Source organism: Lactuca saligna, chromosome 5, assembly GCF_052625555.1.
Source record: "Lactuca saligna cultivar CGN05327 chromosome 5, ASM5262555v1, whole genome shotgun sequence".
In the NCBI taxonomy this organism is placed as follows: Eukaryota; Viridiplantae; Streptophyta; class Magnoliopsida; order Asterales; family Asteraceae; genus Lactuca; species Lactuca saligna.
Genome location: NC_136421.1, coordinates 148,658,031 through 148,683,661, shown reverse-complemented (window position 1 = coordinate 148,683,661; position 25,631 = coordinate 148,658,031).

Sequence of the window (25,631 nt, the reverse complement as noted above, 5' to 3'; positions counted from 1 at the left end):
GAACCAACCCGATACTCAACTCGTAACTCGAGATCCATATATTTGCACTTTATTTTCATCCAAAACCTTATGATTCACAACAAACCCTCACCAGGTTCCCAAGAGTCCAAATAACAATGTTACCTGGCTTATAAGCCCTGCTGCATCACAAACTGACAACCTACTTACTAATGCAACTCAGATCCAAAATCTTGACCCAACGGTCTCTACCAGATCCAACATATATTTCCATAATCAGACAGACCTTGCCCACATGTCCCAACAAAAACTATACCACAGAGCGGCCTCGCCTACGGGTCCCACCCATCTAGTGCTACATAGGCCCGACTCCGCCTCGGACTCCAATGGTCCTCAACCTAAAACATAGAATTACCCCTCACCAATCCTGACCCTGATTCCCCCTTTACGCTCATGACCACCGCCACAATAGTATACCTTAAACTGGTGAATGTTACGATCCCATCGCAGTCTTACAACACTTTTAGGAATTACTAGAGCCAGGCCTCGGGAAATTTTGAGAGTGTTTAGAAAGAGTGTGGCACCAAAAGAAGCTAGCAAACAACCATATATACACAAAATAAAGAAGGGTGTACTATTTCCTGCCATGTGTCCAAATCTGGGTGCAAGTCATGGAGAAGAAGGGTGGCCTGAGATTATGACATGTACATGTGTCGCCCTCTGGTGGTGCCACGTTTCAGCCTCTGGTTAGCACGAATATAATTTTCTTCTAAAATTCATAACCTTCACATACAAATTCTCTTTTCGATGGATTTTACATCCACATGTAGCTATTGACGAGCACTACAACTTTCATTTAGACTTCATCGACTAATTTTAAATTTATTTTTTATTTTACGGTCCGAGAAAGCTTAAACTGTAAATACCACTGTGAAATTTGTAACTTCTTCATACGAGATCTGTTTTTGATATTCTTTATATTGTTAGTATCATACTGAAGAGTACTACAACTTTCATTTAGATTATTTTAGCTAACAATAAACCATTTTTGATTTTGAAATCCGTGTCGCACATTGTTGTACACTTTCGCCCTTGAAACTTTGAAAAATCATAACTTCCTTATATGAAGTTAGATTTTAGCCTTCTTTATATCGATATGTTCCTATTGATGAGTACTACTACTTTCATTCAGGTCTCTTAGACTATTAATCAACCTATCTTTGATTCATATTTTATGACGTATACACTATAGCATGTCAAACACAGAACTTAGATAAATCATAACTTCTTCATACGAAGTTAGATTTAAACGTTCTTTATATCTACGAAATGGTCATCGCAGCCACTAAAACTTTCATCAAGACTATTTATCATAACTAGTATTTTATTTTTAGATTCTTATTTGACGTAATTTGTAAATTTTGTTATAATAATGTTTTATTCAAATATTATAACCCTATAATATTTGCCCATAAAACATGTACGTAGTATAAATATATTTTATATAATTTATAAATCCTTAAAATATGTAGCCCGAATTCGATGGCATTATATAATATTTCATATACAAATAATATTCACGTATGTCAAATAAATTATGCCAACTAGAAAATTTTGGATCAAGCATGGTCTAAAATGTATCTATGTATAAGTAAAACCACATCGTAACCTTGTTACAATAAGTCCTTGGAAGCCAAAAAGGGCATCATTTGTATAAGTAAATATATATGCTTAAAAACCATACTTGTAATGAGCCTTTGAAAGTCAACAAGTTAGAACAAATCGTGAATGAAACCTTGCAATTAGTGTTTCGGCCTAGGACCCCAACAATCTAGTGATTTCGGTTTGCCTACAACCAAAATCGCCTTTAGTGGGTAACAGCAAAACCGAAATCACATGCTAAGAAACCGCTATGACCGAAATCACCCTTTAGTGGAGGATGCCAACCGAAATCACCCTTCGGTGGGTGATGCTGTGGCCGAAATCATAGCTAGGCCGGAATCATACTTGAACAAAATCATGCCTAGGACCGAAGTCACATGTGATTTCGATCATGCTAAGGGATTTCGGTGGGAAAGAATAGAAAGGATAAAGAAGTATTAGCTTTGTGACTTGATGGATACTTCAGTTTCCCATAAGACTTATTACCCAGCAAATATCCATGCCTTTAACCAACATATAACTAGGAAAATATCATATCATCCTTTCCTCTTTATACACGATAGAAAACACCCACAAACCCCACCATATCTCATTCTTCAACTCTTTCATTTCCCTTCATCCTTTCTCTTAAAGAACAAGTGCAAGATTTTTCAAAGAGTTAATTTTCCAAGTTTGTTCTTAGAGTTTTGGTAAGTTCTTCTTGATTATCTAGTGTTTTTACACACTTTGACACTAGTTCCATCTTATTTACACACATTATTATGTGTTAAAACTCTTAGGATAATATCATTTCCAAGGGAGTTCATCAATCACAATCAAGTGTTTTAGGCTTGAAGATCTTCACATCATCTCTTCAAACAACCCACAACCACTCTCAAGGTGAGTTCATACCCCCACATTTTCTAGTTTTTCATGTTTTAGGGGGGGGGGGGGGGATACAAGTAAAGTTTAGTTTTTACACAAATACTTGCACATTTCATCTCTATGATAAATATAAAACATTATTTGCATGGAATATGGTTACCACTACTTTGTAGACAATTATTTGTGATCTATTAGTTTTAAAATGCAAAACTAACAAAACAAAACATAAATTTTGTTATCTAATCATAAGGAAAGTTATGATTTCGAAAATACAAAGAGTTTTGAGAATTTTTACCAACATATAAATTTTCTAACAAAAAGGGTTACATTCTAGTTATTTCACCATTTTGTGGGTTACAACCCAAAAATATGATTTGTTAACGATACATTGCGAAACTAGACAAGATAACTACTACGTATTTATATACATGTTTATATAAATAGTCTTAACAAACGAACATAATAAACTATAATTGGTATAATGTGGGATTCACAAACACCACATTTTTATTTCGGAAGAAACATATAATTATTTCATCTACAAGAAAAAAGGGTTTTAAGTTCACGTAAATCGGTTGATATTGGTTGTGGGACATTTGGTTTCACCGTACCTACCAGAATACACATTAAGTCTTAGATTGTAACCAGAGTCTCTTGAAGGGAGAGCGTGACACTTGTGTATAGATCTATACGGGATTGACAACCCCACACCTAAATTGTTAGCTATAGTTATACCGGTAGGTATGGGGTTAAAAATGTCTAACAGTTTCGACGCCTGAAGAACGTCGTAGCAGGCCATCAGGTCATTAGTATGGTTATGATAACTCACAAAGGGTATTAACAAAACATTTGGTTTACGGGTTAATATACATTCAAGTAGTTTTATATAAATATAAAACTTCATAACACCATTTTTCAGTACAACATTACTTACATTTTTAGTCTTGGGATTTAAGACTTACAACTCATTCTTAAAGAAAATATTGGATTTTCTGAAAGTATACACTATCATCTTTCACTAAACGGTTACAAATCCTTCTCATACGAAATGCTTATGAACTTGCCAACTTAATTGTTGACACTTTTGAAAATCACTTGTATTCTCAGGAAATCAGTAAACAGGTAATCAACGAGTTTTTGGAGGATGGGGCATTGTCGCCTTACGTTATTTATTTTTATCTTATACATTTGATATCATGTAAACAATGTTTTTAAGCACAATGTAAACTCGTTAAATATTCAATACAATGGTTGTAATGCTTGATCGCTACTATTCAATTGTTATGATACAGTACATGAAATTCATCCGCTCATAGATGTTTCCGCTGTTGTGGTTTGGGGGTGTGACAGATTGGTATCAGAGCATTGTTTATGGTGAACTAAGTGTAACGCCCGGTTCCTGCTAGAGGAAGAAGAAGAAGGAGCTAGAATGTTCAAGGAAGCAGTAGATCCAAGGTTCAATCTACATTTCCAGTCCCTTAAAGGTATAAAGTTGCTTCCTTGACTTTCCTATTGCTAGATCTCTCCATGTTTGAGTTTACGATCATCTTTAAGCAATTTTGTGAACCTTTTTGAGTATGGAGTATGATCTGAAGTTGTAACTTCAGATCCAGATCCCTTTCAGCCTCTATAACCATAATGTTCACAAATTTATTATGCTTTAACCCTTCCCTTTGGCCTAGACTTCATTTTAGACTTGGAAATGGTGTTTTTGGCTCATAACACCTTGCATGCATGTAAACTTTGTAACTTTACGTGTAATACGGACCCTTGGAGGTCAGATCTATATTTTAGATGTGTTAAGCCCGATTGAAATCGGTTGTATGGATTTGGACATGGAGGGACTCGGCGAGTCACTTATGCGACTTAGCGAGTTAGGTCGCAGTTTCCCCAATCTTTTATGATATTGAGAAACTTGTTGAGTTTTGAAGAGGACTCGGAAAGTTGGGCTCGTTTATGGACTTGAAGATCATGGAACTCGACGAGTTCAAGAACAAACCTGGTGAGTTCAAGCTAATGTCCCAACTATATGAAGAAGAACTTGATGAGTTCAAGGAAGAACTCGGCGATTCAAGGACTAAACACTTCATCTTGTATGAGGAAGGACTCGACGAGTTCAAGGAAGAACTCGGCGAGTCATGAGCGAAAGGTCCCGATTATTTATGAAGGAGAACTCGATGAGTTCTTGCAAGACTCGACGAGTAGGATCGAAGTTCCAAGATTTTGTGGGTTATGGAACTCAACGAGTTGAGTCAACCAAATGTTGAATTAACCAAAATTTGACTTTGTCCAGGGTGTTGACCTTGACATTGAATTTGGCCTGAGTTGACCCTTGAAAGGGTTAAGAGTATGAAATGGTAATTTAGGAAGTTTATTATGTGTAGGAGTTTGAGAGGAGTTGATCCCAACACCGAGGACAGTTCAGACACTTCACGACATTGAGGTGAGTTACCTTCTAGTAGAAATGGGTCGAAGGCACCAAGGCCGACCCACTAGTAAGGGTTATGGTAGAGATAATTGTCTTTGTGATAATTATCTGGTATATGGTTATCTGTTACGATTATGTGCTAGTATGCTATGATGTTACGTGATATGTGATAGGAGGGGTAGGATAGACCCCAGTACCAGTCGATAGGGCCGAAGGGGTATGCCAACACCTAGATAAGTTAGGCAGTATATGACTTGTTTGTTTATGCACTAAGATGCTATGTGGTAGAGTAGGGGTGAAATAGTCCCTAGTACCAGTCGAAAGGATCGAAGGGGCAGGCCAGCACCCTGATATGCTAGGCACGGTTACCGATCGACGGGACCGAAGGGGTAGGCCAACACCCTGATATGCTAGGCAAGGTACCGGTCGACAGGACCGAAGGGGAGGCTAACACCCAGATATGCTAGGCAAAGTACCAATCGATAGGACCAAAAGGCAGTTAGTACCTAATTATGTTATGCAGTATGTGTTATGTATGGTATGCGGTATGTGTGACAACCCTATATTTTCCAAAAGCATTGTAACGCTCACAAGTCAAACAACTAAATTAACCTTGAAAATAAAGTATTCAAATATCTAAGTTGGGATGTATCAAATATTAGATAACGTGTCAAGGTTTCCGAAAACATAAAGAACGCTCAAAACCGGGTTATATTGAAGAAATTACAACCACTCGTATATTTACGACACGCCGTTAAAACATTATTTGACGTAAAAAGAAAAATCTCAATAATATGCATTTTAGCCTTAAGTATCTAAACAAAAATCGTAGATCTCGTCGAAAGGTGAGCGTGCATAAAAAGATCGCCCAAATTGGACCTCGTATGAAGAAGTTACGAATTTTCAAAGTTTCGTAACAGTAGTAGAGGGCTAAAAACTCGAATTGAAGATCGAGTGTTAATTAGCTAACACAATCTAAATGAGAGTTGAAGATCTCCACAATAGGAGCAAATCGATAAAAAGACAAACGGAAACCGACGCCGAATAAAGAACCTATAAATATTTAACGAACTTTAGGAGGCCCGGCCTATTTAAAAGTATGTCATAAAAAAAAAAGTCAAAACTAGTCGACGGAGTCTAAAGGAAAGTTGTAGAGCATAATCTCACCTACGCGTGGATATAAAGAACACGAAAAACGGAGCTCGTACGCGAAAGTTACGGAATTTAGAAGAGGACAGGCCAGATTACGCCCCGCATACTAGACAGAGTCGAGTCCCATCGGCCCGACCACTCTACGCTTAGCTAGCTAGGAGTCGTAAGCCATGACGCATTGTTACGCCCCGCGTAACCGAGGTACGCCCCGCATACTGCGTACGCCCAGCGTACTCCGTAGGTACGCGCCACGTACGGGGGTTTCCAGCCCTATAAATAGATGGCATAAGCTCGAGTTTTTGCACACCATTCACAAGTCCTCAGTCATTCTCTCATACTTCTAAGCTCCAGAGACCCTCCCCTCACCTCGGTTTCCGCACTCGAGCCCCCGACGAAAGATTTACGCTGCAAAGATCCCCGAAGAGCCCGACAACGCAACCATCCGCGGTCGAAGTTCTACTCAACTCTAGCCTCTCTCTTCCAAACCTAACGAGTGAGTTCATACCCCTACTTTTCAATTCTTTTCATGTTTTAGGGGGGGAATACAAGTACATTACACGTTAAAGTATCGTTTTATAAACATAAATGAAATTTCTATCTTCGAATATCGATACAAACAACTTTATGTATACAAGAGCTATTATATCACTAAGTTATTTTCACCAAATGGAACATACTATCTGAAAATCTATAATGGGTATAGTTAACGAGTCAGTCGTATAGTTTACATATACATCTTGAAAAACGAAACACTTTCAAAAGAAGTAAGATCATTTCATTGTAAATCTAATTATACTAAGCAATGTGAGATTTTCAAACTTCAACGTACATTTATGTATGCATTTCAAGTCCTGTATTATATACCATAATATCTTGGAGGGAGAGCGTGATACTTGTGTATAGATCTATACGGGATTGACAACCCCGCACCTAAACTACTAGCTATAGTTAGACCGGCAGGTCTGGGGTGACAAATGTCATAACACTGCAACACTTGAAGAATGTTGTTACAGGCCGTCAGTGTCAATAGCATGGTTATAAAACTCACATAAAAAGTGTAAAACAAGATTGATTTACGAGATTCATATGTGCATTGCAGCTTTCTACATTAGTTTTCATACAAAGTTGTTTTTATCATTCAAGTATAAAAGATACCAACACATTCCAATTTTGGAAACTTTTTGAAACTCTTACAAGAAAATATTGGATTTTCTGAAAACCTCGTTTACCAATTTCCTACCAAAAAGGATATACTTTTCAACTCGAAACACTCATGAACTCACCAACTTAATTGTTGACACTTTTTCAAAACCACTTGTATTTCTCAGGGAATCAGTGATACAGGTAACTACCAGCTTTTGGAAGAAGGAACACTTTTCCGCCAGTCTGGTTTGGGGGTGTGACAGATTGGTATCAGAGCATTGTTTATAGTGAACTAAGTATATCAAACCACATAAGATATACAAACTATAAATACAATGGGAACCAAAAACCCTCTGACAAAACATTTTCATAGAATTTTTTTTTTTTAAATATATACATTGTTACCCGCATGTATCAGTCTCGTATCATGACAAGTTTTTCTAAAAAGTATTAAGGCAAGTTGCAATACCACGATTGGGCCTTGGGGTATGTAATCAAATCGAGAATAAATATATCCTGATCAACTATATTTATCCTGGATTTGACCAATGTACTTCGAGGAATGGTCGTAGTAGTCAACAAGCCAAAAACTTATAAAATCTGGATTCGCTAAATTGAAATACTATAAGTCTATTGTAAAAAAAAAAAAATTGGACAATAAAATATTTGCGCTCCGTAAAAATATAGATAGGCTTAGGAAGTCGTAAATAGAAATTTCTTTTCTTATAAAAATCTCATACCTCTATCCCAGTACAGACAAATGGCCGGATTTCCTTTATCGGGAGACCCCTACTACCTAAACTAAGGTAACGGCGGCTAGATAGAAGAAGACCCGGAGGAAGACCCAGAGGAAATCGAAGAAGAGGTCAAAGAAGAGTTCGAGGAGGGAGTCGAAGAAGAATTCAAAATCGAAGTCGGAGAAGAATACGAAGTCCACGAGGAGATCGTGGAAATTTATAGCGGAACAGACTCCGAACCGAAAGTAATCGACCCTCCCATCCCCCATCCTCCCGTAATCAGACCATATCAACCGGGACCCATCCCCATCTGGAGAAGCCACCTCTACTATTGGAGCCGCCAGCAAGGTGTACGCCCTCCATTCGGCATGTGTCGGGATTTTTACAACATCAGTGGGGGAGGCTCAACTGATCGAGCACTTCCTGTTGTCGTGAACGCTATAGCTAACCAGAACTACCAGGCAGACCAACAAGCAGCCAGAGTTCGTGAGATCAATGCTGCTACCCAAGGTAACGCCGCTGACATCCGCCGTTTGGAAGGACTACATGAGAATACCCAAATCTACACGGGGACACTTCAGAACCAAATGATAACGACTCTAGATGAAATACGAGAGATGAAAGAACAACAAGCAGATCTCGAGAGGCGACTGATGGGAGTCAAACGGTCAGATGCCGAATCCAGCTCCAAACGCCACAAGTAGAGCTTGTTCAAGCCCCAACAATTTTTTTATAAAATAGGAATTCGGATAAAAGTTTTCTTTTTTTTTTCTTTTCGCTTATTTCCTTTTTGTAACTGTAATCAGAGACCTCTCGATAGGTCAAATTTTCCCTAGCGAGAGATGTAACACACCACGGGTGTAACAAATATATATATTAATATAAAGTACTTCTTTATTATATCCCTCGGAAACTTATGGGGTTAACTAAAAATTTCTATGCCTACCCTGAAACCATAAACTAAAGTCAAAACAAGTTACAAAATACAACTAACATACTATTGTCCAAACCTTAGAAACTTATAGTATTCATTCTTATTTTTCTCTACCAGAACATGCCTCCTCATAGATCAACACGCAGAAACTCAACTCCAACACCACCTCCACCACCCCCTCCAACTATGGATGCAGCTATGTTCCAAACTGCTGTAACGGCCGCTGTAACTGCGGCGATGGCTCAAATGAGCAACAATGGGTCAGGAGGAGGAATAAACAGCTTTACAAATGGCCCAAGTCAAGGCCGTTCCGGAGCTACACTTACAAATACTTCACCAATGGAAAACCTATTCCCTTTTATGGGACTGGGGGAGTATTGGCTCTGTCCCAATGGATAGAGAAAACGGAAGCCGTATTCGAAATTTGCGCATGCCCTGAAGAAAGCAAAGTAAAATTTGCTGCTTTTACTTTCGCTGAACGCGCACTAACGTGGTGGAACGGCCACGTCAAGACACTAACCCTAGTGGTGGTGAACTCCATGGGTTGGGAAAACCTGAAACGAATGCTTCTACGAGAATACTGCCCAAGAGGCGAGATTCAGAAGCTTGAACAAGAACTGTGGGGCCTTTCGATGGTAGGCTCGGACATCGCGGGCTACACCAACAGGTTCAGTGATTTGATAACGTTTTGTCCAGGGATGTTGATTCTGGAAAGTCAAAAAGTGGAGAGGTAAATCTGGGGACTATCACCCCAACTTCGAGGAAGTGTGTTAGCTTCCAAGCCCATGACCTTCGACAGCGCCAAGGAATTGGCGCAATCTCTCGTTGATCATGGCGTCTGTCAAGGAGTCACGACTATCGTAGCTGAACCAACCAAAGGGAACAACGACAACAATAACAATGCCAACAACAACAAGAAGAAGAAATTCTGGAACAAGAGAAAGGGGCAAACCTCGCAAGAACCTTCAAAGAAACAAATGGTGACGGTTCATGCTGCTACTACTCCCACCACAACTCCTACAACCCCGGCGCCAACAAAACAATATGCAGGGAACTTGCCCAAGTGCAACAAATGCAACTACCATCACCACGGTAATTGCCGCGAGATGTACTGTAAGAACTGCGACAGGAAAGGGCACACTGCCCGTTTCTGTAAAGCGCCAGCGCGACCAGTCACTCAAGTTCCTGGTACTGGGATAAGCCAAACATGTTATGGATGTGGAGAAACTGGGCATTTCAAGAGGGACTGCCCCAAGACAAGGAATGTTGGTGGTATTGGGAGAGTGCTGGCGATAGGTCAAAATGAAGCAATAACTGATCCAACAGTAGTTACGGGTACGTTTCTCCTCGACAACATTTATGCACGCATACTCTTTGACTGCGATGCGGAGAGAAGTTTTGTGAGTCATAAATTCAAACACCTACTTAACCAAAGACCCCAACCACTTAATAAAACATTCACTGTAGAAATGGCTAATGGAAAAATAGAAAGCACAAGTGATATGTACGTAGGGTGCACATTAAATTTAAACGAACACTTATTTCAAATTGACCTTATGCCCATTTCGATAAGAAGTTTTGATGTAATCATTGGTATGGACTGGTTGAGTCTTCACCATGCCGACATTCTTTGCTATGAAAAGGCCGTTCGTCTCAATCTGCCCAACGGTGAAAATCTTATCATATATGGAGACAAACCTAGTTCAAATTTGCAAATCATCTCTTGTGTTAAAGCACGAAAATATCTTCGCAAGGAATACCATGCCTTTCTAGCCCACGTAGTAGACCAGAAACAAGAACCAAGGGACATTAAAGACATTCCGGAAGTCTGCAACTTCCCAGACATTTTCCCAGAAGATCTTCCAGGAATCCCACCGGAACGTCAAGTCGAATTCAGAATCGACTTAATCCCCGGAGCTACCCCAGTAGCAAAGTCACCTTACCGCTTAGCTCCAGCCAAGATGCAGGAACCGTCCAGTCAATTGAACGAGCTGTTGAGCAAGGGGTTCATCAGACCAAGCTTCTCACCATGGGGAGCACCAGTCCTATTCGTGAAAAAGAAGGACGGGTCTTTTCGTATGTGCATCGATTATCGAGAGCTGAACAAACTGACAATCAAGAACCGATATCCCCTTCCACGCATAGACGATCTGTTCGACCAATTACAGGGAGCGAGCTACTTCTCAAAAATCAACCTAGGATCTGGTTATCACCAACTACGAGTACTGGAAGGAGACATCCCCAAAACAGCTTTCCGAACACGATATGGTCACTACGAGTTTGTAGTAATGCCCTTCGGATTGACAAACGCTCCAGCGGTGTTCATGGATTTGATGAACCGAGTATGCCGTCCCTTCCTGGACAAATTCGTGATCGTGTTCATAGATGATATACTCATCTATTCTAGAAGCCAGGAAGAAGACAGCCAACATCTCCGCCAGGTTCTGGAAACATTAAGGGTAGAGAAACTTTACGCAAAATTTTCCAAGTGCGAATTTTCGATTCGAGAGGTGGATTTCCTAGGACACGTAGTAAGCAAGGAGGGAATACATGTGGATCCCTCGAAGATCAAGGCAATAGAGAGTTGGACGATTCCAAGAACCCCTACAAAGATCCGGCAATTTTTGGGACTCGCCGGGTATTACCGAAGGTTCATACAAAATTTCTCCAAGATTGCCAAGCCACTCACCACACTAACTCAGAAGAATGTGACCTTCGACTGGGGAGAAAAACAAGACGCCGTGTTTCAAACGCTAAAACGAGCATTATGTAGTGCGCCCATCCTAACCCTGCCAGAAGGAACGGAGGACTTCGTGGTCTATTGCGATGCATCAAACCAAGGACTCGGGTGTGTCCTGATGCAACGAGGGAAGGTCATCGCCTATGCCTCAAGGCAACTAAAGACGCATGAAGTGAACTACACAACGCACGATCTTGAGCTAGGAGCAGTCGTCTTCGCTCTAAAGATATGGAGACACTACCTCTACGGAACGAAATGTACGATCTTCACTGACCATAAAAGCCTTCAACATATCCTCAACCAGAAAGAACTCAACATGAGACAAAGACGGTGGGTAGAACTACTAAGTGATTACGAATGCGAAATTCGATATCACCCCGGAAAGGCTAATGTAGTGGCTGATGCACTCAGTTGGAAGGAGTACTCAGGTCACCGAGTGAAGTCCCTAACTATGACGATCCATTCACACCTGTCCACACAAATCAAGGAAGCCCAAATAGAAGCCTTAAAATCCAAAAATGTGACAAGAGAATCCCTAAGAGGAATGGGTAAGAACCTTGAAGTCAAGAGTGATGGAGTTCATTACTTCATGGATAGGATTTGGACACCAAAGTTTGGAGGATTTAGGGAAGTTATCATGAACGAAGCCCATAAGACACGATACTCCATACACCCCGGAGCCGATAAAATGTATCTCGACCTCAAAAAGTTGTACTGGTGGCCGAACATGAAAGCCGAAATTGCTACCTACGTAAGTAAATGTCTGACGTGCGCTAAGGTCAAGGTGGAATACCAAAAGCCTTCGGGATTATTACAACAACCAGAAATACCCGAATGGAAGTGGGAATGGATAACCATGGATTTCATAACCAAGTTACCCAAAACGACAAGCGGACTCGACACCATTTGGGTAATTGTCGACAGGTTAACTAAATCAGCGCATTTCCTACCGATCAAAGAGACAGATAAATTAGAGAAGTTAACAAGGACATACCTCAGAGAAATTGTACGACGGCATGGTGTGCCCGTATCCATTATCTCGGACCGAGATAGTAGATTCACCTCAAGGTTCTAGCAGTCGCTACAAAAAGCTTTGGGGACAGGACTAGACATGAGTACCGCTTATCACCCACAAACCGAAGGCCAGAGCGAGAGAACCATACAAACCCTAGAAGACATGCTGAGAGCTTGCGTAATCGATTTTGGCAAAGCATGGGACACACATCTACCCTTGGTCGAGTTCTCACACAAAAATAGCTACCACACCAGTATCAAAGCTGCCCCGTTCGAAACCCTCTATGGCCGCAAGTGAATGTCACCTTTATGCTGGGCCGAAGTGGGGGACACACAACTAGCAAGAGGACAAGCAACTGACAATACGCTCATTGGACCAGAGATCATAAGGGAAACTACAGAGAAGATTGTTCAAATCCAAGAATCTCTAAAGGCATCAAGGGATAGACAAAAGAGTTATGCAGATAAGAGATGAAAACCCTTGGAATTCCAGGTTGGAGACCGTGTCCTACTAAAAGACTCACCTTGGAAAGGATTAATACATTTCGGAAAACGTGGGAAACTGAACCCTAGATACATCGGACCATTCGAGATCCTTGCCAGGATCGGTCCAGTGGCTTACAAACTTAGACTACCTCAGGAACTCCACAACGTACACCCTACCTTTCACGTATCAAACCTAAAGAACTGCTTATCCGATGAGACCCTTGTCGTCCCTTTAGACGAAATTGCAATAAATGAAAACCTCCAATTTGTAGAGGAACCAGTAGAAATCATGGATCGGGAAGTCAAAAGGACTAAACAAAGCCGCATACCTATCGTAAAGGTCCGCTGGAACGCCAAGCGAGGACCTGAATACACCTGGGAACGAGAGGATCAAATGAAACAAAAGTACCCGCATCTTTTTCCTAATCTGTAAACTCTATCTTAGATTAAATTTCGGGACGAAATTCCCTTAACAGGGGGATGATGTGACAACCCTATATTTTCCAAAAGCATTGTAACGCTCACAAGTCAAACAACTAAATTAACCTTGAAAATAAAGTATTCAAATATCTAAGTTGGGATGTATCAAATATTAGATAACGTGTCAAGGTTTCCGAAAACATAAAGAACGCTCAAAACCGGGTTATATTGAAGAAATTACAACCACTCGTATATTTACGACACGCCGTTAAAACATTATTTGACGTAAAAAGAAAAATCTCAATAATATGCATTTTAGCCTTAAGTATCTAAACAAAAATCGTAGATCTCGTCGAAAGGTGAGCGTGCATAAAAAGATCGCCCAAATTGGACCTCGTATGAAGAAGTTACGAATTTTCAAAGTTTCGTAACAGTAGTAGAGGGCTAAAAACTCGAATTGAAGATCGAGTGTTAATTAGCTAATGCAATCTAAATGAGAGTTGAAGATCTCCACAATAGGAGCAAATCGATAAAAAGACAAACGGAAACCGACACCGAATAAAGAACCTATAAATCTTTAACGAACTTTAGGAGGCCCGGCCTATTTAAAAGTATGTCATAAAAAAAATAAAATCAAAACTAGTCGACGGAGACTAAAGGAAAGTTGTAGAGCATAATCTCACCTACGCGTGAATATAAAGAACACGAAAAACGGAGCTCGTACGCGAAAGTTACGGAATTTAGAAGAGGACAGGCCAGATTACGCCCCGCGTACTCTGGGAGTACACCCCGCGTACTAGATAGAGTCGAGTCCCATCGGCCCGCCCACTCTACGCTTAGCTAGCCAGGAGTCGTAAGCCATGACGCATTGTTACGCCCCGCGTAACCGAGGTACGGGGGTTTCCAGCCCTATAAATAGATGGCATAAGCTCGAGTTTTTGCACACCATTCACAAGTCCTCAGTCATTCTCTCATACTTCTAAGCTCTAGAGACCCTCCCCTCACCTCGGTTTCCGCACTCGAGCCCCCGACGAAAGATTTACGCTGCAAAGATCCCCGAAGAGCCCGACAACGCAACCATCCGCGGTCGAAGTTCTACTCAACTCTAGCCTCTCTCTTCCAAACCTAACGAGTGAGTTCATACCCCTACTTTTCAATTATTTTCATGTTTTAGGGGGGAATACAAGTACATTACACGTTAAAGTATCGTTTTATAAACATAAATGAAATTTCTATCTTCGAATATCGATACAAACAACTTTATGTATACAAGAGCTATTATATCACTAAGTTATTTTCACCAAATGGAACATACTATCTGAAAATCTATAATGGGTATAGTTAACGAGTCAGTCGTACAGTTTACATATACATCTTGAAAAACGAAACACTTTCAAAAGAAGTAAGATCATTTCATTGTAAATCTAATTATACTAAGCAATGTGAGATATTCAAACTTCAACGTACATTTATGTATGCATTTCAAGTCCTGTATTATATACCATAATCTCTTGGAGGGAGAGCGTGATACTTGTGTATAGATCTATACAGGATTGACAACCCCGCACCTAAACTACTAGCTATAGTTAGACCGGCAGGTCTGGGGTGACAAATGTGATAACACTGCAACACCTGAAGAATGTTGTTACAGGCCGTCAGTGTCAATAGCATGGTTATAAAACTCACATAAAAAGTATAAAACAAGATTGATTTACGAGATTCATATGTGCATTGCAGCTTTCTACATTAGTTTTCATACAAAGTTGTTTTTATCATTCAAGTATAAAAGATACCAACACATTCCAATTTTGGAAACTTTTTGAAACTCTTACAAGAAAATATTGGATTTTCTGAAAACCTCGTTTACCAATTTTCTACCAAAAAGGATATACTTTTCAACTCGAAACACTCATGAACTCACCAACTTAATTGTTGACACTTTTTCAAAACCACTTGTATTTCTCAGGGAATCAGTGATACAGGTAACTACCAGCTTTTAGAAGAAGGAACACTAAGGATGTTTTTATTGTTTTTTAAACATTTATCATCATATTGTAATATTCTTTTGATAACAGGTATAACTCAACAATATACGTTTTCATTATATATATATGATGGTTGTGTTACTTTCTTTACAATATTCAATTGTTGTGATACTACGTGAAGTCATCCACCCCCGAATGTTTCCGCCATTCTGGTTTGGGGGTGTGATAGTATGATGGGGGAACTCACTAAGCTTTGTGCTTATAGTTTTCAGTTTTATTTTTAGGTACCTCTTCATCGAAGGGGAAGGAACTAGCTCGGTAGCAACGCATCACACACACACACACACACAAACAGGAGTTCCACGTTATGAGATTCTTGGGATTGTACTATGACATTGTTACTATTTTTATGATATGGTTTTGAGACATGTGTTTGTGTTTTTATGAAACGATGTGACTCGATGATGTTTTCTTATAAATGTTTTTCTAAATCGTTATATAAAAATGAAATTTTTGGTCTTGAAATTTGGGATGTTACAAGTTGGTATCAGAGCCTTGGTTTGAGGGATTCATACACACTTTCGGGTATTTCTCGACTCAAGTCGAGGGTTTGAAATATTTTCACAAGAAATAGTTTTCCAAAAAGTTAAGTAAAGAGTTTTGAGAAAGGACAAGGTGTGTGATGCATGCAACCGGCCGAGCTGAAGTAAGTTTTCCCCAAGATACTGATACATTCTATGTTATGATATGGTATGATTATGAGAACTGCATGCTAGATTAGGCCTAAAGATCTAGGAAGGATGCCTTTTATGCCTACTGTATGTGTATGAGAACGGCGTGCTAGATTAGGGCTAAGGATCTAGGAAGATGCCTGATATACCTATTGTATGTGCTTATTGAGGTGCATGATGGTACTGAGGTGATATGATAGCCTGGGTAGGATATGCTTGGTTTGGGTTACTCAATTCTCAGATGTTGCTTACTTTGTAATAATAGGAGTTCTAGCTATCTTTAGTTAACTAGTAAATGAATACATTACATTAAATATTGCGAGGACTAAATAATTTCAGAAGGTTAGGTCTATCCCTATTTTGCAGCTTTTGTCTGAGTCCAACCGTTGTAGGGTAGGACCTCTCATTCGAAGAATTATCTGGTCTTAGTAATATGTAATGGTATTCACGAGCTAGTTAGGTAAAGGCAGCAAAGACTTCTTACACAACTGATGGCAGAGAGTGAGTTGGAGAGTTACCCTAGGGTAAGCCTAGGATGAGATTAGCACTGAGTGCCACAGTAGTAGGATGGACTTGGTGAATCGAAGCAATCCTTGAGGAAAGTACGGATAGATGTTGAAGGTAGTATGGGCCCGTACTACTGAAAGTAGAGTATCCGTACTCGAGTTAAGGAGGATTGAGATGGAACCAGGGAACTTGTAGAGTATGTGAGACCTCTCGAGATTATCTATGAGCCTGACACTTATGTATATTGTTTTAGAATGGTGATGCTTACATGTCACAGAGCAGGAGGATCGAGATTGGGTTTGGGTTCAGGTTCTGAGCTAGTTAATGAGGGACTATGTGAGTTCATCGCATCTGAGATCACGAGAGGCATTCTTGAGTCGACCCTGGTGATTTTCAGGTCGATTAAGGAAGTGATTATCGAGCTGATGGAGGATCCTCTCAGGGTGTTCAAGAGAGATATGGCATCTAGCTAGGCAGGGACACACACTCTCCTTCAAGGACTTCAGGGGATGTGGTGCACCTGACTTCCATGGGGTGAAGGACTCCATTTTCGCCAGGAGGTGGATCGCAGACATAGAGTCTGCTCAGTTGACGAGCTTATACCTTGAGGGGTCGAAGGTCCGATGTGCTACAGGTTGTTTGAGGGATATAGCTAGAGAGTGGTGTGAGTCGGTTAGTGATTCTTTGGGAGCCTCAGTCATTGAGGCTCTAACCTGGTCAGATTTTGTGGCCCGATTTAGGGCAGAGTTTGTGCCAGCTGTGGAGCTTCAGCAGCTGGCCAGGGAGTTTCTTGACATGAGACAGACTACTGAGATGGTAGCGAAGATTACCGCCAAGTTTCGGGAGAGGGCCTTATTGGTGCCTTAGTATGTAGGGGATGAGAAGATGCAAAAGACCCGCTATCATGACATGTTGAGAGCTGTCTAGAAACATGTTAGCTGCTCAGAATATCTGAAATTGGATGTGTAACATCCGGATTCCCAAGTATCTTATTTTAATGATTTATTTTGAGTTTTGTGGAGGGACTCGACTAGTTGACGCTCAGACTCACTGAGTAGGATCGCGAATTTTTGACTGGATTGTTGATCAGAATTGATGAGTCGATGCGTGGACTCGGTGAGTCCGTGCTGTAAAGAGAAACCCTAAATGTCAGGGCCTGAGCCCTATTTAAAGGCCCTTATGGCCTTCATTTGCGGCCACTACTCCCCTGTGAAAACCCTAGAGAGAAAAGAGAGCTTAGAGAGCAATTTGGAGGCTAATTCTTCATCCTTTGGCGTGATCTTGCAAGAAGGAGTGGGAAAATCCAAGCTAGATCGATTGTGGATCTTGGATCTGTGTTGTTCCCACTGACATTCACGTTTTGAGGTACAAGTTCCTTCCCATTTCGTGTATTTGATAGCTTCCTTGACTCTAGGGTTTCCTTTGCACCATTTTGAGTTAGATTCTAAAGCATATGATGTCCCTTTGGGTATAGATGATAGATCTGGACCCTGAAAGGTCCAAAAGGTCCCAAGCTTCCAGCTTTATGAGGTTTCATGTGAGCCTTGAGAGTAGAGCCCCATTTTAATGGTTATTTCTCCATTTTTGGTCTTGTAAGCTTCGCATGAACGTAGAGTTTGAACCTTTACGTGACTTTCGAGTATTAGAAGGTTAGATCTACTAGTTGGGGAAGTAGATCTGACCTCAAAAGATCGTTTGAGTGTTTTCGTGGGAGGAACTCACCGAGTCCATAAGGGGACTCGACGAGTCGAGTCGGGTTGTCCTGCGATTCGTGACTTGTGATAACTTGTTGATTGTAGGGTTGACTCAGCGAGTCGAGTGAGGACCAGGGGCGAAGAGGACATGCATGGACTCCCTGAGTCACACGAGTGCACTCGACGAGTCTGGTCAAAGTTTGACCATTGAATTTTGTTGACTTTTAGGATGTTGTCAACAATTGGACTTATGGACCATTTGAAGGGTAAAATGGTCTTTTAGCCTTCTTAGAGGACATCGAAGAGACTAGTCTATCCTGGAGAGCCGTTATTGAATTGATATAATTGTTTATGTGTCTAGGTGGAGGCTAGATCAGTGTATACGTGTGCGAGGTTATCCGAGATACCCGAGGTGAGTCTTCTCACTATACTATACCTGGAAGGGTACCTATGTGTGACCGGAAGGTCTTGTATGCTATGAGATGTATGTGCTATATGCTGTTATGTGATATGTATGTGTTATGTAGGTAATTTATGATAAGGACCGGAAGGTCAAGATGACATGGTCCGGAAGGTCAGGAGGTTACGGATCGGAAGGTCAATACGGGTAGGACCGGAAGGTCTACCATGATTTGGGACGGAAGTCCCTTGAGACACTTGGATTGGAAGATCCCATAGGGTTATGGACTGGAAAGGCGTATGTGTTGTATGTGGTATTTTAGGGAACTCACTAAGCATTTATGCTTACAATCGTTGTGTTATGTGTTTCAGGTACCAGCGAGGATCGCGGGAAGGCGCCGACATGATCCGTACACACTTATAGAGATTATGTTTGAGATTCTGGGAATTGTTTTGTTATGATAACATTGGATACATTATGTTTGATATTGTTTTTTTGATGATCAAAAGTAGTAATTAAAAATGAAAATTTGTTTTGAAAATTCACGTCGTTACAAGTTGGTATCAGAACCTTGGTTTGAGGGATTCGGGTGCATCTTAGGGTGTATCTGAACTCAAACTGAGTATTTGATAATTTTTTTCATAAAATGAACAATTTTTCTAAAAGAATAAAAGATTTTGAGAAAGGTGGAATGGAGCAGTGTGTACGATCAGCCAGCACCCGAACGGTGATTTCCCCAAATACCCTTACATTATGTGTTAAGAGTTATGATATGATATGTTATGCATGATAAGTAGGCTAGGTATTCATATTAGGACTAGAGTGGCCTGATTTGTGATGCCTTAGCCTAGGAAGATTTCTGCTGCTATGAGATGCTTGCGAGTGAGTAAGTAGTAATGAGGGGCTACGAAAGGTTTACCAAAGGGTATCCTATGCTAGTGAGAAGTAGAGTACTTGTGATCTGGGATCCAAGGAGGAGGACTTGGGGTGAATACTGATGCAATGTGGACGATAGTATAGGGCTCGTACTACTGAAGACACCGAATCAGTGCGCAACCCAAGTAAGAATCCTTTGGGTACTAGGGAGCAAGTAGGGTTGAGTTATCGAGTGCACGTATACTCGAGAGGGTCTATGATATTTTTTATGTTGTATTTCACAGACATCATGGTTGGGACATGCCACAGACCTGAGACGAGCGGCGAGAGTGACGGGGAGCTTCGTTAGATGATCCACGATAAGGTGGCAGCGGTGATTCGAGCCGAGATTCCAGAGATGTTTGGGTCTATCAAGACCACATTGATTTAGACTTTCGATGAGTGGTACACAACAGTGACTGAAGCTGCGACTACTGCAGCTGTGGCTACTGCCAGGCCTCAGGGAGGTGACTCATTGTTGTTTCAGGAGTTCAGCAACACCAAGCCACCAGAGTTTGACGAGATGCAGGATCCGATCGCTGCGATGAGATGGATTTCTGATATCGCGGGATGCTTCTACATGTGTTCATGTCCGGAGCATTTGAGGGTACGGTTCGCACTGAACCAGCTCCACCTAGGAGCGAATGATTGGTGGAAGTTCATGACGGTAAACTTCACTCTTTCAGAGCTTTTAGAGGTGATCTGGGAGAGGTTCACCACGATGTTCAGAGATGATTATGTTCCCCCAGTGGAGAGGGAAAGATTGGACCATGAGTTTTTTGACCCTCAAGCAGGGTACTGATTCTGTTACTGTGGTTAGTAGGAAGTTTCATGAGAGGGCGATGTTCTGCCCTGAACAGCTGTCTACCGAGCAAGCACGTATGAGCCGGTATTTGGGCGTTTTGAGGAGGGATATTCGGGAGTTCGTGTCGAACTTGACTTACCGGACATTTGCCAAGCTCCAGGAAAAATGTTCGAAAGAGGGAGATTGAGTTGGAGACTCAGGCCAGGGAGGAGGTCGAGTATCAGGGGAAGGATCGGTGGCCGACACAGTCTGAGCTGGCAGCCAAGCGGGCAAAGCCCGCCAATTCGAAATCTGGAGGCCAGAAGGGCCACACTTGTGGGAAGTGTGGCAAGGGACATGATGGGGTTTGTCGATTAGGTGCTTGCTACAAATGTGGAAAGGAGGGGCATATAGCTAAGGATTTCTCCAAGGGATTTATGGTTTGCTTTCATTCCAACCAGACGGGCCATCGGAAGGCCGAGTGTCCACAGCTGCTACAGGGGTCAGTGCAGGGGTCTGCGCGAGTTACTGGGACGACCAATGAAGGCCGAGGCACCGAAAGCTCACGGAAGAGCTTTCTAGTTGACAAAGGAGGAGGTCCGCACAGCGGCCGACGTTGTGGCTGGTATGTATTCTTTCCTCTATTTATTTTGAGTTTGAGATATGGTGCTTATATTATGATATGCGTAGGTACTTTTCTTGTGAATTCTGTACTTGCCTTGGTGTTATTTGACTCGGGTGCGATTCGATCCTTTGTGTCGTTAGCTTTTAGTCATCACATCAATATTTGTCGAGAGGCGTTAAGTCGACCTCTTCAGGTTTCCATAGCTGACGAGCGAGCGGTTTATGCTATTGAGGTGATTTGGGGATGTGTACTCGAGATCTTCGGTGTTGAGTGCTCGATTGATCTGGTACCGATTGTGATGGGGGACGTTTGTGTTATAGTGGGCATGGATTGGTTGATCCGTTTTGGGGCTGTTATAGACTGCGAGCGACAGTTGGTGACAATACGAGACCCTAGTGGGGGAGTACTTACGGTGTACGATGAGGGTACCCGTTTTGAGTCAGCATTCTGTTCGGCTGCTAGGGCGAGGCAGAGTCTATAGCAGGGTTGTAGTGGGTTTGTGGCTTACGTGATGGACACACAAGTGGCAGTGGAGAGGCCGAGATCGATTGATGAGGTACCGATAGTACGAGAGTTCCCGAACGTTTTCCCCAAGGCGTTGCTGGGTGTGCCTATCGAGAGGCAAGTGGATTTTCGCATTGATTTAGTTCTGGGAGCGGCGCCTATTGCCTTGTGCCGCTAGAAATACAGGAGTTATCCTCACAGCTTCAAGAGCTGCTGGGGAAGGAATTTATCATACCGAGTAGCTTGCATTGGGGAGCACCGATCCTTTTTGTTAAGAAGAATGATGGTTCACACCGGATGTGCATTGATTACCGGGAGTTGAACAAGTTGACGGTCAAGAACCGTTATCCCTTACCGAGGATCGATGATCTATTCGATCAATTGCAGGGAGCATCTTGGTTCTCCAAGATTGATTTGAGGTCTGGGTATCATTAAATGAGAGTGCGGTATGAGGATATCCAAAAGATGGCATTCAGAAACCGTTATGGGCATTACGAGTTCGTGGTGATGCATTTTGGGCTCACCAATGCACCGATAGTGTTCATGGATCTCATGAACAGGATGTGCAGGCCGATGTTGGATCGTTTAGTGATCGTGTTCATCGATGACATATTGGTGTAGTCGACATCTAGAGTGCAGCATGTGGAGCATCTGAGAGAGATTCTTGGGGTATTAAGTTCGGAGAGGCTTTATGCCAAATTCTCCAAGTGCGAGTTTTGGTTATGGGAGGTCTAGTTCTTGGGGCATCTCATCAACGAAAATGGGATTTTGGTCGATCCGGCCAAGATTAAGGCGGTTATGAGGTGGGAGGTAATGAGATCACCCACCGAGATCAGGAGTTTTCTAGGATTGTCCGGCTACTATCAAAGATTTATCAAAGATTTCTCCAAGATCGTTGTGCCTCTCACCAGGTTGACTCGGAAGGGTGTTTCTTTTTAATAGGGTTCGGAGCAGCAAACCTCATTTAAGACACTTCGCCAGAGACTATGAAAGACTCCGGTGTTAGCCCTCCCGGAAGGGATGGAGGATTTTGTGGTGTATTGTGACACATCGATATCGGGGTTGGGTGCAGTACTTATGCAGAGGGGGCATGTGATAGCGTATGCATCGAGGCAGCTGGAGCCTCACAAGACAAGGTATCCCACCCACGATCTGGAGTTGGGGCAGTGGTGTTCGCCCTCAAGATCTGGCGTTACTATCTGTATGGGGTTCGGTGTACCATATACACGAACCACAAGAGCTTGAAGTATTTGATGGATTTGCGCAACTTGAATATGCGCCAGAGGAGATGGTTGGACGTAGTAAAGGATTATGATTGTGAGATCCTGCACCACCCTGGCAAAGCTAATGTTGTAGCTGATGCCCTGAGCATAGGGGCAGAGAGTGCCCGATTCGAGATATTTATATGCGGTTGATAGTTATGATGCCGGTGTTGGACACCATTCGGGAGGCTCAGGCGGAGGATGTGTTACTGGAGAACCGCAAGAGAGAGCGGGTGATTGGGTCGGTATCTGAGTTCGTTACCAGTAGCCGAGGGATTTTGACCTTTCAAGGTTGGATTTGGGTACCGTTTGCGGGTGGAGCCCGTACCATTTTGATGGAGGAGGTGCATAATTCATCCAGGGGCCACTAAGATGTATTTGAACCTGAAGAGAGAGTACTGGTGGCCGTGTATGAAGAGGGATGTGTCATGGTTTGTTGAGAGGTGCTTGACCTATCGCAGGGTTAAAGCTGAGCACCAGCATCTGCATGGCAAGTTGCAGCCACTTGAGGTTCCCTAGTGGAAGTGGGAACAAATTTATATTGACTGTATCACCAAATTGTCGAAGACCGCAAGAGGTGTTCACGCAATTTGGGTGATCGTTGACTGGTTGACGAAGAGCGCTCACTTCCTTGCTATTAGTGAGAGCTCTTCCGCTAAGAGGCTGGTAGAGGTGTATGTGAGGGAGGTGGTATTGCGGTATGGTGTACCGATCTCGATTGTGTCAGATCAAGATATACGTTTCACTTCCAGGTTCTAGAAGAAGTTCCATGAGGAGTTGGGTACGAGACTGCATTTCAGTACCGCCTACCACCCATAGACTGATGGTCAAAGTAAGCGGACGATTCAAACGCTCGAGAACATGCTTCGAGCATGTGTATTGGACCTCGGAGGAAGTTAGGACACGTACTTGCCGTTGGCTGAGTTTTCCTATAACAACAACCACCATTTGAATATTGGTATGCCTCCTTTCGAGTTGTTATACGGGAGGAGGTGTCGGAATCCCATCGGCTAGGGAAAGGTAGGGCAGCGAGTGATGGGCAGCACTGAGATAGTGCTTCAGACATCGGAGCAGATACAACAGGTCAGGAAGAGGTTGTCTACAGCGCAGATTTGTCAGAAAAGTTATGCGGATAGGCGTCGATCTGAGCTTGAGTTTCAGGTGGGGAATTTCATACTCCTAAAGGTATCACCTTGGAAAGGAGTGATCTGATTTAGGAAGAGGGGCAAGCTGGGCCCTCGGTACATTGCTCCGTTCAGGGTGACCGCTAAGGTGGGCAGGGTAGCGTATCGCCTAGAGCTACATGCGGAGTTGAGCCAGATTCATGATACCTTCCACGTGTCCCAGTTGAGAAAGTGTATAGCTGACGAGTTGGCGGTCGTACCATTGGAGGATATTCAGGTGGATGCGAGCCTGAATTATGTTGAGAGACCAGTTACGGTGGTGGATCAAAAGATCAAGGTTTTGAGAAACAAGGAAGTGCCACTGGTTCAGGTACAGTAACAACATCGAAAAGGGTCCGAGCTACCTTGGGAGCCGGAGGCGGAGATGCGGAAGCAACATCCAGAGCTGTTTGTAGAATGAGACTTCGAGGGCGAAGTCTGATTCTAGTGGGGGAGAATTTTAACATCCGGATTCCTAGGTATCTTATTTTAATTATTTATTTTGAGTTTTGTGGAGGGACTCGACGAGTTGACGCTCAGACTTGCTGAGTAGGATCGTGAATTTTTGACTGGATTTATGATCGAACTCGATAAGTCGATGTGTGGACTCGGTGAGTCCGCGCTGTAAAGAGAAACCCTAAATCTTAGGGCCCGAGCCCTATTTGAAGGCCCTTATGGCCTTCATTTGCGGCCATTACTCCCCTGTGAAAGCCCTAGAGAGCAAAGAGAGCTTAGAGAGCAATTTGGAGGCTAATTCTTCATCCTTTGGTGTGATCCTTCAAGAAGGAGTGGGAAAATCCAAGCTAGATCGATTGTGGAGCTTGGATCTGTGTTGTTCACACTGAGATTCACGTTTTGAGGTACAAGTTCCTTCCCATTTCGTGTATTTGTAAGATTCCTTGAATCTAGTGTTTCCTTTGCACCATTTTGAGTTAGATTGTGAAGCATATGATGCCCTTTTGGGTATAGATGATAGATCTGGACCTTGAGTGGTCCAAAAGGTCCCAAGCTTCTAGCTTTATGAGGTTTCATGTGATCCTTGAGAGTAGAGCCCCATTTTAAAGGTTATTTCTCCATTTTTGGTCTTGTAAGCATTGCATGAATGTAAATTTTGAACCTTTACATGACTTTCAAGTGTTAGAAGGTTAGATCTACTAGTTGGGGAAGCAGACGTGACCTTAGAAGATCGTTTGAGTGTTTTCGTGGAAAGGAACTCGCCGAGTCCATAAGGGGACTCGACGAGTCGAGTCGGGTTGTCCCGCGATTCGCGACTTGTGATAACTTGTTGAGTGTAGGGTTGAATCAGCGAGTTGAGTGAGGACCAGGGGCGAAGAGGACATGCATGGACTCCCCGAGTCACACGAGTGCACTCGATGAGTCTGGTCAAAGTTTGACCATTGAATTTTGTTGACTTTTAGGGTGTTGTCAACAATTGGACTTATGGACCATTTGAAGGGTAAAATGGTCTTTTAGCCATCTTAGAGGACATCGAAGAGACTAGTCTATCCTGGACAGCCGTTATT